General features: G+C 35.8%; 1 protein-coding gene and 1 long non-coding RNA gene across 3 annotated transcripts in view; one reads left to right on the top strand and one right to left on the bottom strand.

Annotated features, from left to right (window-relative positions):
• The window catches only part of CELF2 (CUGBP Elav-like family member 2), an 867,108-nt gene extending 864,644 nt beyond the window's left edge, over positions 1 to 2,464 (bottom strand). Inside the window, exon 1 of one of the 2 annotated variants that reach the window (XM_030819332.1) lies at positions 2,301 to 2,464. The gene's annotated coding sequence lies outside the window, so the exon portion shown is untranslated. The remainder of the gene's footprint in view (positions 1 to 2,300) is intronic. The other variant, XM_030819326.1, reaches the window with a different exon arrangement.
• A 150-nt stretch (positions 2,465 to 2,614) lies between these two features.
• The window catches only part of LOC115836735, a 73,773-nt gene continuing 56,546 nt past the window's right edge, over positions 2,615 to 19,841 (top strand). The window contains exon 1 of the long non-coding RNA XR_004031769.1: positions 2,615 to 2,693. This is a non-coding gene — a long non-coding RNA (uncharacterized LOC115836735). The remainder of the gene's footprint in view (positions 2,694 to 19,841) is intronic.

Here is a 19,841-nt window from a genome sequence, read left to right on the forward strand (position 1 = left end):
ATTTGGGGCTATTCCTGACTCTATTGAAAAAAATAGGGTAAAATCTAACATAATTTCAGTGTTATTCAATATTTTATTAATGGGGGAAAGCATCATTTTAACTGCAGCACTCTATAGTATTATGGACTGATTACTAGTTCAAATGACAGAGTCCTACAGTGAAACCCATAATTTTACATTGCGTTCTGCAAAAGATGATGGCAGTTCTTCACATTTAATGGTGTTGCTAGCTCAGAATCTTGTTAACACTCATAGTCTGAGAGGTTGTGCTTATCCTTTCTTATTTTAAGCCAGAAAGAAAAATTTTCAAAAATCTATTGGCCTTTATTTTTCACGTACGGGATTTTGGTCAATTAGAAAATAACAAAGAAGAGGCACCTCAATTTGAAAATTTGAGAATAGAATGGTAAAATTATAAAGAAAAGAATCTTTTTTCCGTAATAAAAAAACACAAGTGCTGTGGTTTGACTTGCATTTAGCTCTTTGTAGCTATTTCTAGTCACTGATTCTATGGAAAGTCGCTAAGGAGTTAGTTGCTTGTTACTGGGCAACAATTTATTCCAATTATAACTGAAATGTTGCTAATAGACAGTTACTGGTGGATAAGAACAGACTTTAAAAATGAACTATTAAATCCACAGCATTTTCTCTTGTTGTAAAGAGTCAGAAATTATTCTAACAATTGACACTTTGTAATGTTCTAAGGTCTTTTTAGACATTTCAAGCGCTCTGGGGGCACTGGTGAGGACCCAGGGGCGGCATGGTTCAGAGCTGTTAAATGTAGAGTGACACAATTAGATAGAATAGCTACAGAGCCCGGAGACCAAATGTTACCAGTGTACGGAATGTCACATTCTCTATAAGATGCAAATGGCATACAACCTTCAAAATCCACAGGAGTTTTTTTTTTTTTTTTTTTTTTTTTTTTTAGAAAAAGGTTTTAATGGACATTTGGTAACTACATTCTGTTTTTGACAACCTCCCCATTACATTTCTAGTGATCTATTCAAAACCAAAGGACAAAAAATAAAAAAATTAAAACTACACCAGTTTACAAAGAACAATGGGGGGACGGCAAAATATATTCCTTGCTGTTTCACATGTGCTTTTAAAGGAAACAAACAACCAAACAGAGACATTGTAGTTCCTAAGTTTCTTGACTCAAATGCAAGCAGACTCATTGACAAGCCTAAACCTCTCCATGTGTCTTCCTGCTTCTGAGGCTAAAATATGGATAAGCTCGAAGTTTGACACATGGATATATTTTCAAATGACATGTTTGGTGTACAAAAAAAAGAGATGTCCATGTTTTTTTCTTCTTTATAACATTAAGATGTGATGTAAAATATACTAGCCAGAGTTGCATTTTTCACATGAGCAAAAGTTACATGCAGAGAAAGAACAGAAGTTCGTTGATTGTAGGATATGTAACCTTGAGAACTTTATCTTATAGCCAACGGTCACACATTCTGAAATGTCTTAAGTGATCTGGTCAGTGCTAAAGGTAGTAAGAAAATCTGGTTGCTGAAAATTTACACTATCTAATTTCAGTTATTCCCCCACAACAGAGTAACAGGCAAGCACATTCTCAGCAGCAGTTCCAGGCAGAGTATACACAGAAATACTTGTTGAATTTAATTGGGTTGAATTAAAATTTGTCCTTTTGAAGAACAAAGTTGGCATCTCAAATACAAGGTCTGCAAATGATGTAGGTTCTTCTTAGTTGACTAATGAACTCCTGACTAGTTACAGATGAAAGGGATTAAAATGACTTTACTGAGTACTCACTTTAGTCTGTTTCATTATCTGAACTAAGGAAGTCTATGACAATTAGGGTTCCTTAAAAAAAAGTTTCATCATTGCACTTCCTGTATGATGACTAAACAGCAAACCCGTTATGGTCTGCAAGGTACCTATTAAAACCCGTAACATCCCTGGAAGGGAGTAACTTGGAGAAAGTCAAGAAATCTTTCTGACAGGACACCGCAACTCCAAACAATCAACAACTCATTGTCATAGTGCGACAATCTTAGCCCTGTTGCAACTGGGCAAATAGTCCATTTGCAGAGAGAAGCATCATCGGGGTAGACAGGAATGCTGTTATTAACCATTATAAGTATGACGCGAAGGTCGTACATCAGGCTATTACACCTTTTCATTACATGCTAACCCCTCACGGCAGGGAAGCCACGCTTATGACTGCATTAGACAGACAAAGCCTTCAGCTCTTTAAAAAAAGAAAAAGCAAAAAAAAAAAAAAAAAAAAAAAAAGATGAAAAAAATTAAACTCGTTTTCTTACCAGCACGTTGCAGCACCAACTCGCTCACAGGAATGTTGCCTTTTACAGGTTTCTCTTTTAATTATCCTAGAAGCAGGGAGAAAAAAAAAATCAAAAAAAAAAAAAAGGCAAAGAAGAAGCAGGGTGGTTAAATTAGCGTGCTGGAATCTTTTCAGTTTGTCGCAGAGTAGAAAAATAAAAAAAGGAAAAAAAAGGCTCAGTAATTTAAATTTGCTCTCAGTTCAGGCTGCAACGCTGGGTCCCGCCCCTTCTTCCGGCTGGGTTCCACTACCTGCAAGGCTGGAACTGACAGCCACTCTGTGCAAACAAAAAAAGGCAACAAGCATGCTGGGACCATTCTGTCTGCTGTTTGGGTCTCACTTGTCCTGACAACTAAAAATCATCAGTGGAAAGGTATTCTACATTTTTTATTTGAGGTATTTTATCTGAGGTATTTGCATGTAATTCCCATTCATTTTAATTGATACACCATAGTACATGATGTTGGGGTTTGATTTCTGTTTGGGGTGTTTCTTTTTTCTTTTTCTAAACATCTATAATTATTAATACTATTTTTACTATGACTGTTTAGTGACATCTTGTGCATTTCTTACTGTTCTTGTCTCCTGCTCCAAAACACATTCTCTCCTGTCTTTTCCTTTAATTCCTAAACACTGAAATTTCTAGGAATATAGAGATGGAAATACCAAGATTAGTAAGGTTTCCACTTCTCCTCTGACTCTTATCTTTTTTTGGGGATGGTGGGAGGGCTACAGGGAGGTACATCATACTAAGAATAATTTAAGGGACAGAGGGCCTAGGATGAAGGTCCCATCAACCCCAGAAACTTCTAGGAAGAATGAAATACTCAAATGAAAAAGTCTCCACAGCGAAATGCAAGAGGTTTGTTTTGGTATTTATGTACTGTGAAAATAACTAAAAATAATGGAAATAAACTTGGTCTCCATTGCCAATTTTACCTAAGGTGTCTCTTATAGAAAACCGTTTTAATTTTAGCAACAAAAACCTGATACTTAATGTGCAGCATATTGCAAGTGTGTAGCAGAGGAATTATGAAAGAGAATAAACCCCATCCTTCTTCTGTCAGGATGTAAATTGCTTATGCAGAATTTTCAACAAGGTTTTTCTTTGTGTGTTGTTGTTCTTTTCTAAATGCTCTTTTCAGACGAGGGTGTTAGCGACTACTTCAGTATTAAAGCTATCGGAAGACCATGTAGTAGGGAACATCCATAAAGTTGCCTCTTGATCTGAAGCACTGCTTTTATAAAGGTTTATGGCATTGGTGCTCCTACTCAAGTCTGGATTTTTCTCTGATCATCCTACTACCCTAACTTGAGAGGACCATGCTGACTGATGTGTCATGTCCCATACCTGGGGGGGTGGGTTGCTAAGGAGTAAAATATATAATTGTACACAGTTCTTCAACAGTGGCCAAAGACACAGAAGAGAGTTACTCTTGATAACATGACTGTGCTTAATCTACTTTTTTCAATAAACTATTATTTACCTCTTATCCCTACCTCAAGCCATTTAAATGGATTTCACCATTTCTGCACAACTTGTACAATCTCTTCAATTCAAGGACACACTGATTTAATGCATTTCACTTTTAAAAATCAGACTTTCAAAAGATAAATGATTAACAATGTAATTTAAATAAATATGAGTTCACTTTTTAAATTGGTAAAAATTTAGCTGTCAAATATTTGTTCTGTCATTTGAGGTCTCATCAGAAAACCAGACCAATTAAAAATGGAAAGGTCTGAGGATGCACAGAGTGAAACTCCATCTTTGTCTTGTATTATAACCTTTACCAGGATTATTTCTCTACTACTGTTCAGCAATGAATGCCTTTGCTTACTTTGTACTAACAGCTGTAGCATAGAGAAAAAAAAGGACAGGTCAAGTACTCAAGAAGCAATGTTAACTTCCCAAATAGTTAGGCAATCAGCTTTAATGAAACAGTGGTAAATTACACCAATGTGCTAATTATAGGACTTTGTCATAGCATAAGATGCAATGAAACAACCCATGCCTTGGCTTGGAAAGTGCTATGCATAGATTATTTCAAAAGATTTAATTGAAGAGAGATTTTATTTTCCTGAAGCATTCTACAATTAAGTGGCATTCTTTCAATCCTTTCTCTTTTAAGACTAGTTCTAGACAAAGAAAAAAAAACCTGAAAATAAAGTAATGACTTAAAAAATATCTTCTTACAAATATGACTAATTTGCCAATATTAGTTACTTTGATATAATTTTGAACATAACATACTTAGAACATGTTAGGGAATATCAAAATACACATAGTGGTGCATATTGGTTTATATTCTGAATGTCTATTTTAAATGAAGAAATAATACTTTTATGTTCATCAATGTTTATTGAGTTCAGTTAGAAAAATATTAATTTTTTAAGAGACAAGAGTCTCACTCTGTTACCCAGGCTGGAGTGTAGTGACATGATAATGTCTCACTACAGCCTTAAAATCCTGGGCTCAAGCCTTCTGAGAAGCTGTGGCTACCAGTGAACCATGCTTGCTAATTTCATTTTTTGTTGAGATAGGGGCCTGTGTTGCCCAGGCAGGTCTCAAACTACTGCTCGCAAGATAACTTCCTGTCTCAGCTTCCCAAAGTGCTGGGATTATGGGAGAATGTTAATTTGAATTAAAATAAAATAACCCTGACGTTAAACTTCAGAGAAGGAACATTTTTGTTTGGCTAATGTCAACTAGGTTTTAGCAAATGTGTGAGACACGCGATTCCACTAGATATTTAACCTATTATTTCAGAGAATTTTACTTGGTGCTGGAGAGATTAAGTAATATATTGCATATCTCATAGCCATACTGGAAAAAAAATCTACTTCAAAAATAAATATCCCACTAAATTGTTAGGGAATTCCATGGAGTGATACACATTTAGGTGGCTTTCACATCATGGAAATGTGTTTTAAAGAAATACGCTGAACAAGTTTCTTGGAGATATATTTTAAAGAACTTCTTGGAATTGGTATATTGTCATATGCTATTTAAATTTTCATGCTCAGAGAAAATATCAAGGTGGGAAATGCTAATTCATTTTTTAAAAGCTGCATCAAATCAATACATTTTAGTCTTTCCAGTGATAACTGATAATTAAATATCATTTTCAAACTTCTTGCATATATTAAAATTATTACTTTTTGATAAACGTATTCCTCATTCTGAGTCAACTGTCTTCAGTGTGATTTTACTGTTTTGTCTTTTGGGCAGTATAATACTGTCTAATAAATCATGTGTTGTGGCTATAATGTCTTATTGACTACAATAACTAATGTATAGTTTTCCATTTTAATAGAATTTGGAAAAATTGTTTGCTTATGTTGTACCACTTAGCTATCGTAATTAATTAACCCCTTTATATCTGAATATTCAGGAAGTATTTTCTCAGTGCTGCCATAAAAATGGTCTTCTACTCATGTTTGGAACCATGTTCTCATCATTGAATCAATTGAAGTTTATGAAAAGTCTAATTTGATTTTTAAAACATACACAGACACAGAATTCTTGATTTTAAGAAGATGTTCACAATAATTACTTTGTGACCACGTAGGTATAGAATTGTGGGTGATTTTATCTGGGTATTTAGATCACAAAGAGATCAAACCAGACACTGATATTTGGCCTAGGATAGAAGAAAGACCATGACGAGGCCTTAGACCTCAGCAGGCCGTTTCCATCTTACTGTCGTATTCTTACACGGACAGGAAAACACACCGCAGATGAACTATGCTTTTCGACTGAACTCACTTCTGAAATACAAGGTAGCTCACGTGCGAATGGCCCACACAGAGGATCAATGTCCCTGTACCATTGGTGCTGGGTCTATGTGATACCTGAAGTTTCATGGCATTTTATTAATTTCTATTTCTAAACTAAAAGTGCACCCTGCTCTGCTAAAAGGCACAGAAAACATACAGAATGTAAACCGAGAACATGGCATGCCACAGAAAGTATAAACAGAAAACCCTGACTTAGAGAGACATGTAAAAACTAGAGCATTTTACAGACACGCCCACTACCTGGCCAAACTGGATGCAAGAATTTGGAAGTGCATATTGGAAATAAGCGAAGTTTTCTTACAAGTCAGTTGGTAAGAGATTTGACTTTGAGAACGTTTAAGCAAAGATGAAAGCTCAAGGAATTGCAATATTGAGGTGAGAAAAGGACGGCACAGGGGTGATGAGATGGGATCAGTAGAACACACTCAGCGCTCAGAGAAGTGGGTGACTTCTCACTTGGGTAACAAAGTGGAGAGCAGTACACTCCCTGTGGGAGATGGGAAGGGGGTTGACGATTGGGAGTAGTGAGTGATGAGGAGGTCAGTTTGTAACAAATCCATTTGAGAACTGTATTGGACAAAGTGGAGGAGATGGGGTATTTGGGTCCAGCATTCAGAGAAGTTATCAGTGGAGAAGCAATGATGATCAGGGAGTACAACAGAAACCACAGAATAATGAGCTCTTCAAGAGCGCGTCAAGAAATAGAGCAGAATCCCAGGAACAGCAAAGAGGAAGCTCAGGTGAGAGATTAAGTGACTTGAGAGGTAAGAAGAAATGTGGAACAAAGTGAGATCAAATAATTCAAGCAAAAATGATCTGGACTAGGCCAGGGCATCAAATGCTGCACAGATTTCAAATATTTATAATCTGGCCAGAATAGAATGGAAAATATCAATAGGAATTAACTAGTAGAAAGCTATTACTAAAGTGATTTTTATTGTAATGGTAGGGGCAGTTGCCAGATAGCACTGGTGAAAACGTGAATTGTGAAAGGCAAAATGTCATGGCATTAACCACCACAGAATTAAATGTAATAAGGACTTATTAACGATCTTATTGTGGTCCTATCCGGCCATGTAGTTTAATTTAGGTTTTACATAGGTAGTAAAGGATTCTAAACTGACTTTTAGGTTCCTATCTTGAAACAGTTGACCATCTATTTGTAATGTATACAGTTGCATTTTAGATTTCATATGATAAACCATTCTATTTTATATAGAGAGCACCATGATATGATAGATAAGGCAACATACATAGTTGTGCATAATACATAAGTATCTCTTACCAATATGTGGCATTCAACTTGGCAGGGACTATGTATGCCTATAATTTTAAAGGAGATTTAATGGCATACCTAATAAATAGGCTGAGTAAATGCTTGCTGGATCACCAAGTAAAGGAATATAAATGACACTATAATATACTTTAAACTTTCCAGGAATCAGACACATGTACATGTATGTTATCACTTCGAATGGTGACCTACGTTAACTGTCAATACTGGTCTGAACCGGCAATATTCTTTCCTCATTTCAGGACTTGACTTTTAGTAGTTGCTTCTGAGTTTTCTCAAATTTGAATCTTTACGAAACAATTTATAAGGAAGCGTAGCCCTCCTAGCCCACAGATGCTCTGCAAAATGCTCATTGACATAGCTTCTGTTTTCTGATATTGTTAGTAAGGCAGAATTAAATGACTTGCTATTTTGGCATTTTAGCAAAGAAGTAGCATTTCATTCCAAAACTCAGAACTTCTTTTTAAGCCATTGGTGAGAAAGTCTTTTTTAGGGCAGTTTTTTGGCCCTAAACCATGATTTTCTGTACTTACCAGAATTCATTGAATTTCTTAGATCTAGAAAGAAAATCAGGAGGAGATGATAGGTGGGGAGAGATTATATTGGAATCCTGAAAATAATCTTCCAATATTTTTCTGAAACAATTTACCACTTTCATTTAACTTAAAGCCACTTCAAACATGGGAATTGCAGGTACAGTTTTCCTGGACACTGAGTTAATTTTATTATCCATTCAGGGGCTTATATACCAGTTTGTTACACAGTTTATTTAGACAAAAGTTGAACAGTTGATAGGATATATTGTTAGGCCCCCTCTTGTTCTTCTTCCATTTTCCACATTACATAAACTTTCTAACTTTACCTTTTTTTGCTAGAGTTCAATATACACTACTGTGGGAAAAACAAAAACAAAATAGAAACAAAACAAACTTTTTGCAAGCTTGTTGTTGTGAAAATACTTCACTCAGGCAGCCGGGCATGGTGGCTCACGCCTGTAATCCCAGCACTTTGGGAGGCCAAGGCACGCAGATCATGAGGTCAGGAGTTCGAGACTAGCCTGGCAAACATAGTGAAACCCCATCTCTACTAAAAAGAAAAGAAAATGCTTCACTCTAGAATTTTGATGAGAAGGCAAGCCGGCATATTATCACAAAAAAAAAATTGTTTCATTTTCCAAGTGGTTTAGTCAAAATGCAGACTTGATGTGCTTAAATGAACTTTTCAATTCTCCACTCAGAAAAGTGCCATGAAGACTCATGTGCAGCTTCCTGAGGAGTTTGTGTTTCACCCTAGAAGCAATGGGAGGCCACTAAGGTATTTTAAGCAGAAGCACGACATCATTATACATATTGTTGAAAGACAAACCTTCCAGCAGCATTTAAAATAGATTGAAGTGGTGAGATTATTTCAATAACATATTACCCTGAAAATATTTTACCTTGCTTGGTGGCAAAAGGATTTAGGGTAGTGTATAGGGAAATATGATTTGACAATAGAAAATACAATTTTGGGGGAAGAGGGAAAAAATAAGAATATAAAAGCAGAAGACAAGCAGGAATCAAATTAATATACAACATCATACTCTAATGTTGAATACCATTGATAGAAGTAAGCTAAGCTTTGCTCCTAAAGCTTCCCAAACAATGTGAAATAGAAAATATCACTGGCTGCATGCATCAAAATATCTAGAAGATGAAAACAAACCACTCGTTTAGGAGAATTATAGCTCTTTGACATGAGAAATTACAGAGGAATTTCTCTACGTTTTCACAGAGAGGTACCAGAATGGTTTGTTAAACAATGTTTGGCACACACATTTATATTTTGTATACAGTGGGTTTGATTTTGGTCATAAAAGGACCCAATTTTTATCAGAGCCCAAGGTGATTATAATTTTAGCCTGAAAGATAATCAAACGTGGCCGGGCGCGGTGACTCACGTCTATAGTCCCAGCACTTTGGGAGGCCAAGGCAGGAGCATCATCTCAATTTAGGAGTTCGAGACCAGCCTGGCCAACATGGCAAAACCCCATCTCTACTAAAAATACAAAAATTAGCCTGGTGTGGTGGTGGGTGCCTGTAATCCTAGCTACTCAGGAGGCTGAGGCAGGAGAATTGCTTGAACCTGGGAGATAGAGGTTGCAGTGAGCAGAGATCGTGCCATTGCACTCCAGCCTGGGCAACAAGAGTGAAACTCCATCTCAAAAAAGAAAATAAATAAATAAATAAATAAATAAATAAATAAATAAATAAAATCAAACGCTCCACTACAGACCTAAAAATAAACAAAAAGGCATAGTAAGCAACTGAGTAATCAATTAGACAATATGAAGCAGTTAATTTCAGTTAGGCACTGTCCTTGTCACCAGAGATACAACTGGCAACAGGACTTACAGTTGCTCCCAGACTACTGGGGACACAGACAAGTTAAGAGACAATTGCCACAGTGCATGATGAGTAGAAGGAGAGGGAAAGCATAGCATGAGATATGAAGGCAAAGCATGTTCCCAAATGAGGCTTGAGGGATGGTTTCCAAGGGGAAGTGACATCTGTGTAGCAGCCTGGAAGGGAGAAGAAACTCCCGAGGAAGAGACTAGGAAAATGGGAATAGATGAAACAGCCACACTAGAAGGCAAGAAAGAAGTGAACACCTTTCCTCCAGTGAGTTAACAGTTGTATCTCTAGTCCCTAGAACGCAGTTATCGAAACAAATTTTTAACTAACTCATAATTTCTCAAATGTTGATAGAATAACATTGCTTAATACAATCAACGTCATCTACCTAGAACTTATGAAGGGCATCATATTTAATGCTGAAACTCAGAACATTCTCATTACAATCAGAAACAAGGTAAGAGTGATTTCTGTTATCTTTGTTATCCAACATTGTTTTGGAGACAAGAGTTAACAATAAACAATATATATTTTGAGACAGTAGAAGCAAACTCATTCATTTGTCTTTTTTGGATGATACACTTATCTATATAGAATACTCAAGACCCTACATATAACTCAGAGGAGATCAAAGTTACTGATACAAAATAAATATATAAAATCAAGAACATTCTTATACCTCAGCAATGCCCATAAAATGTAATAGAAAACAAAAGCCTCTATATGCCAGTAACGAAACTATGAAAAATAAATTTAATAAAAGATGTGCAAGATCTTTTTGAAATGTTAACAAAATATATAATATAGAATGGGAATATATGAGTTATACAATGTTATGGAGAACTAATCTGTAAAGGCAAAGTAATTTTAATCAAATTATTATACATTAGAACTCATGGAGTCTGCATCTAAAATTTGTTGCTTGAACTGTACAGTAAGCATCCTTTATAAAATATAATATTTGGGGGAATTGTATGTAAAAAGTTTTCAGCTATTTCTTGATGAGAAATATGAAGCCACAGCTTTAGGAAGCATAGCATACTTTAAAGCAAATCAACAAAAATAATTTTACAATGAAACGTAATGAAGACAGAAAAAGGAAAGCAGGCTTCTACTTCTAGCCATGACCCAGTAATGTAGTGTGGGACTTACATTCCTGACATGAACAATAAAACCAGGTAAAAAACACAAATCAACTGTGTACAAGCCTTGGATCATAAGCAGCTGAGAACTCTCATCCGTGAGAGAGGGGAAACGCATGAAATGACCCCCTACTCACCATAGCTCTCCAGGGAGAGGTCCCAAAATGCAGCAGAGGGAAGCCAAGCTAAAGCAAAGCTTTACGGAGTCGCTAATGAGGAGGTAGAGAGTTCGAGGCTACTGAAACAGCTGACCTTTGCATGACAGGTTACCAGAAAGGAGAACATAGTGGAGAGCGGGACTCCTAAGTATGTGTATGTGTTCCTCAAAAGTCCTTAAGGCCAGGGTGGGATTCTGCATTGCCTAGCACAAAGTGCAAGGTTCAGAGTGGAGCTGACATTGCATAGCTGTGGTAGATGTAGTACTGTGGCCCAGTTAGAATGGAAGGGCATTGTTAAGTTAATACCTGGGCATTCAGCTGATATACCAGCAAGGTCACACCTTAGGAGCAAAAACCGTATCTGAAAGTTACGTAACCTTCCTTAAGAAAACCTAAAATGAAGCCTCAACAAAATACGGTAGAGATGCTAGCAAATTTGCATCCCATTAAAACAAAATTCAATGCTCTAAAAAAGACATTAATCCAGACTTACCAACAATTGATCATTCACAATAACCAGCATTCTTGCTTATTCCCTAGACATGAGAATAGGCAGGAAGAGAAATATCTATTTATTTAATCCAAAAAGAAGACTGAAAAAGAGAAACAATATGACAAGAGATAGGATAGAAAACAAGTAGAAGTATGGTATACATAAACCCAAATATATCAATAACTGCAATAAATGTAAATGCACCAAGCACTCCAATTAAAATGCAGATTATCAGACTGTGTAATAAAGACCCAACAAAATGCAATCTACAGAGATTCACTTTAAAATATGAAGATACTACCATATGATCCAGCAATTCCACTACTGTGTGTGTATAGGTGTATAGACAGACAGATAGACATGCAGACAGATAGAAAAGAACTCAAAGTATTGGAGAGCTATCTGCACTCCAGTGTTTATTGGAGCACTATTTACAATATATAGAATCAACCTAAGCGACCATTAATGGATGAATGGATAAAGAAAACGTGGTATCTATATACACAATGAAATATTATTCAGATATAAAAAATAAAATCCTGTCATCTGCAGCAACATGGATGGAAACAGAGGTCATTATGTTAATGAAATAAGCCAAGCACAGACACACAAATGTTGCATGTTCTCACTCATATATGGGAGTTAAAAGAGGGGATTTCGTGAAGATAGACAATAGACTGGTGGTTACCAGAGGCTGGGAAGTGTAGTGGGGAAGGAGGTTGAAGAGGGGTTGATTCATAGACACAAATAGTTACACAGAAAGAGTAAGACCTAGTGTTTGATAAATCAGCAAGGTGACTATCGTTAACGTATATCTGTTGTACATTTCAAAGTAACCATAAAAGAATAATTCAAATGTTCCTAGCATAAAGAAAAGGTAAATACTGACAGTGATGGATATCCTAAATATTCAAATTCAGGCCAGGCACAGTGGCTCACGCCTGTAATCCCAGCAGTCTTGGAGGCTGAGGCAGGCAGATCACGAGGTCAGAAGATCGAGACCATTCTGGCTAACACGGTGAAACCCCATCTCTACTAAAAATACAAAAAATTAGCTGGGTGTGGTGGCGGGCGCCTGTGGTCCCAGCTACTCTGGAGGCTGAGGCAGGAGAATGGCGTGAACCTGGGAGGTGGAGCTTGCAGTGAGCCGAGATCGGGCCACCGCACTCCAGCCTGGCCGATAGAGTGAGACTGTCTAAAAAAAAAAAAAAAAAAAAAAAAAAAATCCAAATTCAGTCTTTGCATATCATATACATGTATCAAATTATCTCACGTATCCCAAAATATGTACATTAATTATATATCAAAAAACAAAACTGTTAGAGGAAAAGAAAAATAAAATATAAAGACACAACTAGGTTTAAAGTATGACAAAAGTACACCACGTACACATTAAGCACATGGAAGTCATAGAAGGATACACGTATATCAGACTAGGTGGATTTCAAGATAAGAAGCATGAGAGATGAAAAAGAACATTTCATGCTAAAAGAGCAAAATCAACAGAGAAATGTAACAATCCTCCATGTGTCTGTGGCTAATAACTATCTTGAAAAATATGAGTGAATCTGGCAGAACTAAAGAGAGAAGCAGAAGAAATTCCAACTTGGAGTTGTAGATTTTGACTCTTCTCTCAGAAATGAATTGAAAAAGGAGACAAGAAATCAATAAGGATATAGAAAATCTGACCTCAGAACATTATACCCAGCAACTGCAGAAAACACATTTTTTTCCCAAGTGCATGTGAAATTGTCCCAGATATACCATATGCTGGGCAATAAAATGAGTATTAATACATTTCAAGACTAATGAGAAAAAAAGAAAAAAATTACATTGTCAGAAAAAAAGAGGCTACATCACTACATATCCTCTCGTCATGCAAGAATAAGGAAATATTATCTACAAGTCAATGTCAGCAACAAATTAGATGAAAACACACATTTCTTAAAAACTCAGTTTACCAAAATCGACACCAGAAGATATAGAATACCAGAAAACTATTTACTTATTAAACAGATTTGTAATAATATACTTTCCTGCAAACAAAAGCCCAGATGCATTGATGCATCCTAACAAATGAATCATGTCCATTTTCACACAAACTGTTTTCAAAATAGCAGAGGACACTTCCCTAATTAACATTATGAGGCTATCTGTAATGACACCATGTTGACTATAGTAAAGACTGGCATGGTCATTGTAAGAAAAAAATGTACAGCATTAAGTTTTCTTATAAACAGAGATATCTACCCTATTTCTCCTCAATTCAACTCCCAGGAATTTACTCCAGAGAAATGAAAACACTTATTACCCAAATAATCATAGTTGATACTCATAATTAACTTATCCACAACAGCCAAGAACTAGAAATAAGAATATGTTAACAAGTGGATGAAGAAACAAATTTTGGTGATTCATACAATGGAGTAAGTATGTAGCAATAAAAATAATCAAACTGATGATTATATATACAAGAACAGATATTTTGTAGGTATTGTATTTAATAAAAGGAGCCAGATAAAAAATAATACATAGAGCTTTTTTCTGTTAATATGATGCTCTATAACAGGCAAAACTAATCTATGCTAATAGAGATTAGAACAGCGGTAAGAGGAGCTGGGGTGAGGAGACTGGACCATGCCAAGGTGAAAAGGAAACTTTCAGGGGAGAAAGAAGAACTGGGGCTGCTTGTTACATGAATGTGTGTATTTGTCAGCACTCACTGAACTGCACACTGACATCTATGCACATCATTTTTTATTTTGTATGTAAATTTTATAATAAAAGTGAAAAATAGAGAAACCAGAACAACTATGAAAGAAGGACAATGGGAATAACTGGATATATACTAAATACAACAACGTAAGCTGGAAGAAAATGGAGTATTAACACAAAAACACAAAGGATATTCTAAACAAGTATGTACGTTTAAATTTTGTCTCTGTAAAATGTTATAAATATCTAATTTGTGAAATTTTCATAAGAAAACAGAACTGAAATGATAGGGAAAAATAGCATGTATGTCAGGGGAAAGATGATCTGAGTTAAAGTCTTTGGGTCTTGTTTTCTAGAAAGGCTCTCCTATGGTTCTGACCCTTGTGAGGTTACATGTTTATGGAAAAATTTCAAGAGTAGTCACTAATAGAAAAGAAGAAGCTTAAATATCAAATCAGGAGAGAGAAAAATATTTAAAAAATAGATAAAATGAAAATGTAATAAAAGAGAAAGAGGTGTAGTTCTTAGGGACATTCACATAGTGATTCTTATAACCCCCCCCACAGTTTAATCGCCTCATATGTATAACGATTTGAATCCTTCCCACAACTTCATGGCTTCACTATTACCCTAATTTTATAGAGAAGGAAAGTGCAACACAAAATGTCAAAAAGCTACTTTACTTAGTGGCAGATTCAAACTTCAGCAGTTTGGTTATGAAATCCATTTTGGAACCAATATCCTATTCTTCCTTGAAAGGCAGAACAAAGATAAATTTATAAGAGATATAATGAAAGGAATTCCAAAACGACAATAATTTCAATAAATGTGAAAGAAGTTACTGGTAAAAATACTTCTCAAGGGAATTTCAAAAGTTACAGCCCTGCGCCACTGAAAGTGGTAAATGTAAAATACGGCAAAATTGAATGTCAAACAATGTCAAAGAATGGAAAAAGAGATCAATGCAAACCAAAATAAAGATTAGATAGCTATATAGAAATATAGTTTAAGATAAAAAAATATATTGAGGGTAGAGAGGATCATTAGACAATAAAAATATTCTATTCACTGGGAACTTACAGCTTTACAAACTTGTAAGCAACTTTTAAAACAGGCCCCAAAGTTTACAGCAAAAATGAAGAGAACTACTGTGGGGTTTAACCCATGCTCATGGTGAATAAATGATGAAATCATTCAAAGAGGACCTTGAGCCCTAGTGTGGAGAATTCTTATCTTTTATTGTTTTAAATAATGATTAGACATAAATATATACACCATAATGCTTTTAAATATAGTAATAGATATTTTTGCCAAGAAAGTCTTTGCTACTTGCTATTATTTGTCTTAAGTACAACTTACAAGGAGAAATTACTGATTTAGAAATTAATTTTCAAGGTTTGATATTTATTATGTATATTATTAAGTTTACTTCCTGAAAAATTAAACTTACACTTAAAATATAGATATAATTTTCAATATTTTAAGAAAGTTTTGCCCATTTGAATAGATAAAATATAGTGAATGTAGACTATTTTAATTTTGAACTCCAGATTTAAATAATACGGGCTTCTTTCATACAAGTCATGATGCATACTCTTGTATGAGTTTTTCATGTTTTACACAATTTTCTATTAGGATGTTTATGTCATTTTTGACTCATAAGAGCTTTCATATATTAAAAATATAGAACTTCAATTTGTAAATATTATTTCACGTTTTAATATAGTTCAAGTACTGCCTATAAACAAATTTTTCATTAAGAAGCTTAAAGGTTTAATGTACTCAAATGTGTTTCCTTTATGTTTTTCTTTATTGCATTGAGAAAATATTTCATTATTTCAAGATTAATGATTTCCACATATTTACTGTGCTTGTAAATTAAATGTACATATAATTATTATTTTAGCAAAAAGTCATAATAAAAACAGAGTTGAGTGAATTACAATTAGAATTGAGTAAAATGAAATAAATCAAGACATATTAAAAGTATTGATAGTGGCACATAAATTGAGAAAAATTTAGAGTCATGTATGTTTATAGACTAGTCAACCAAAAGAAGTACAGAAAGGCAATAAAAATTAGAAACCGGTGAAATAGAAAATAAAGATACCCCAGATATACTAAAACATTAATAGTTTTCTTAAGAAGTAAAAAATCAGTCTGAACATGGTGGCTCACGCCTGTAATCCCGGTGCTTTGGGAGGCCGAGGCAAGTGGATCACCTGAGGTCAGGTGTTTGAGACCAGCCTGACCAACATGAAGAAACCCCATCTCTAATAAAAATACAAAATTAGCCGGGTGTGGTTGCGTATGCCTGCAATCCCAGCTACTCGGGAGGCAGAGGCAGGAGAATTGCTTGAACCCGGGAGGCAGAGGTAGTGGTGAGCCAAGATTGTGCCATTGCAATCCAGCCCGGGCAACAATAGCAAAACTCTGTCTCAAAAAATAAAAAGTAAAAAACAAAACAAAAAACACCTCTCATAAAACATGAGGGGATGTCATTAGAAGAGAGGAGATTTAACATATTATTGGAGAATCCCATAAATGACTTGAAGCCAGTAAGTCAGAAACCTTAGACCAAACAAATTCTTAGAAAAATATAATGATAGAATGCTGAAGAAGAAATAGCAAGCTTAAATAGCCTAATACCATAGAAATAAAATTAGTGTTAAAAATTATCACAAAAAATTTACCATCCCAAATGATTTTGTCAGCAAATTCTATGTAACTTTGAAGGAAAGGATTCCCATTATTCTGCATTTTCCAGAATATGGTAAAAAATAGAAATACCCTAATCCCATGAGACCAGCAGAATCTTGAAGCCAATCTCGGCTGTTATTAATTACTGTGAATAAGAATGGGAATTAGCTGGTTATGGGATTGACACATAAAATTCTATTTCTTTTTTTGTTATACTTTAAGTTTTAGGGTACATGTGCACAATGTGCAGGTTTGTTACATATGTATATATGTGCCATGTTGGTGTGCTGCACCCATTAACTCGTCATTTAACCTTAGGTGTATCTCCTAATGCTATCCCTCCCCCCCCCTCCCCCCACCCCACAACAGGCCCCGGTGTGTGATGTTCCCCTTCCTGTGTCCATGTGTTCTCATTGTTCAATTCCCACCTATGAGTGAGAACATGCGGTGTTTGGTTTGCAAGGATAAAATTCTATTTCTTTACATGAACAAATGAGAAACAAAAATTACAAAAATATGTATGCCATTTACAAAGACAATAAAGTTACAAGAAAAATCTAACAAAAATTGTGCAAGACAAGACTGGAGAAAACCGGATAATTTTGTTGAAAGCTTTAAAAAATGATTTAACTAAAAAGAGAGATCATATTCATGAATTGTAAGGCTCATGTTATATTTAATTCTTACTCAAACGTATTTATAGATTCAATGACATGTCAATAAAATTCAAAAAGACTTTCTAAGTTGATTCTCATTCTTATATAGAATACACTAGACCAAAATTTGCCAAAAAAATTCTAAGAACACAATGTGTTTATGTGCATGAGTTGCTCTACCAGGTATCAAAACCTATTACTAAGCAATAGATAGTGTGTTATTGGCCTAGCGATAAAGAAATTGATCAGTGGAACAAAACAGAACACTTAAAAACAGATCCATCCATGAAATCTGGCATCCATTGTCACAGCAAGTGTGCAGTAAAATGGGTCATTTAATTCAAAGTTACGTTCTGTGGCATTTTATGTCAGTAAATTGAGCATTCTGTAATTCACCTGAGGGTGGTGCTTGCAGGGGAACAGGGTATGTAAGGCAGACTCATATCCTGAGTGTTAGTTCTGGCATGAATGAATTGCTGCCCCTCTGGGATTGAAGACATTTGGATGTATTAGATTTTTCACAAGGTGAAGGACTGTCCTCTTTGCACAATGTTAAATATTGAGACCTCAAATTTGGGCTCTGCTACTGACAGGGCTGAACATTCAGGAGTAGCAATAAGTAGCTGAGTCTTCGCATGAAGAAACCAGGGGTATCTGGCTTATTCATAACCACCACTTCTCTCATCATAACTAATCCATTTATAGGGCCACTGTGGAAGACAGGATAGAGTCTGCCTGCTATTTGCCCCTAAATGCACCCTGTCTATCTAGCTGTTGAAGGCCTCCTTTACTGATACGTATTGATTATGCCTACACTCTTGTGTCTTCCCTCTATTTTCCTCCTCTTCATTTCCAATCTTTCAGTGTGGGTATTATCAGGCCCTTAATAATCAAAAAAGCAAATCATTGCTACTGCCCGGAAATGCATGCATCTTCTTACCTCAGGTTATTTTTCTCTCCATACAAAAAACATGACTGAGTATGTCTACTGCTTGTGGCTCTACAAATTGATTTTCTTCTCCTCATTCTTCTTTGAGGTCATTCCTGAGTAGGGCTGTAGTACAGCAACAGACCAATTCTGTCTTTGCCAACATGTTGAGCTAACCTACTTCTGGAGGAAGACTTTTCTTTTTGGTCCATTGTTAGGTGGCTTTAGAGAATGGCCAAGGAGGCTCCACTTGTGTGTGGGACACCCATCAACACAAAAAATGTTGGCAATATGGAGATCTGAGGCGTCTGTTGTTGTAATTTTGAGAGCCATCTGGAAATGCTCAGGACAAATTCTTAATGTATAACTCACGTGGTATGATAGATTGTGACTGCACTTGTCCAACTTTGTAACTTGGTGAATCTGACTATACTCAACTCATTATGTAGTTCCAGTGGTTAGGCACTTGCTGTCTGCTAGGGCTGGGTAGCATGCCAGAAGTTGCTTTTCAAACACCAGACAGTACCTTGCTTCAGAACTCTTGTGTTCTATGCAGTGCCTCATTTACTGGGGATGACCAGAGGCTTTATATTAGTACAATATCCACCATAGATCCCTCTAGCCCCATTGGATCTGCCAGGTCATACAGTTTGGACCTGTGACAGAGTTCTCTCCCATTCTACGCACTTAAAACCGGCAGCCTCTGAGTCACTTCATAAATGATCAGAGCACTTTGTGCAAAAATGGTTTATGCTACCTCCAAACTACAGAGAAAACTGCTAAGCCTGTGGCCGTGTTTCTCTTAGTGGTAAGGAATGTATGGTTCAATAACCTTTTCCCCTAGATAGAAGAGGGTACCACAGGATGCTTCAGATTAATGAAATCTTGTGAACATTACGAAAGTGGCAGGTGTCTGAATTTTAATTTTGTAGAGTACATAGTGCCCTCTGGCATGTTATGTACCTTTTCAGGGTATCAAGAATACTTGCCGCTTTCTGCTCACCAGAGCATTTTAATACGTGATTAATATGGTGGCTAAACATGGTAGTTTTCAGAATGACAAGATGATCCAAGTCTTTACAGAATATGTTGTGACAAAGAACAGGAGAACTGACACAGCCTAGAGGAAAGACAGTACCTGTGCACTGCTACTGTTCCCATGTAAAAACATATGGCTTTGGTCCCCTTTACCCCTGAATTTTGAAAATAATTTACTGTATCAATTACAGTCACCATATCAA

The sequence above is a fragment of the Nomascus leucogenys genome, chromosome 9 (assembly GCF_006542625.1).
Source record: "Nomascus leucogenys isolate Asia chromosome 9, Asia_NLE_v1, whole genome shotgun sequence".
NCBI lineage: Eukaryota > Metazoa > Chordata > Mammalia > Primates > Hylobatidae > Nomascus > Nomascus leucogenys.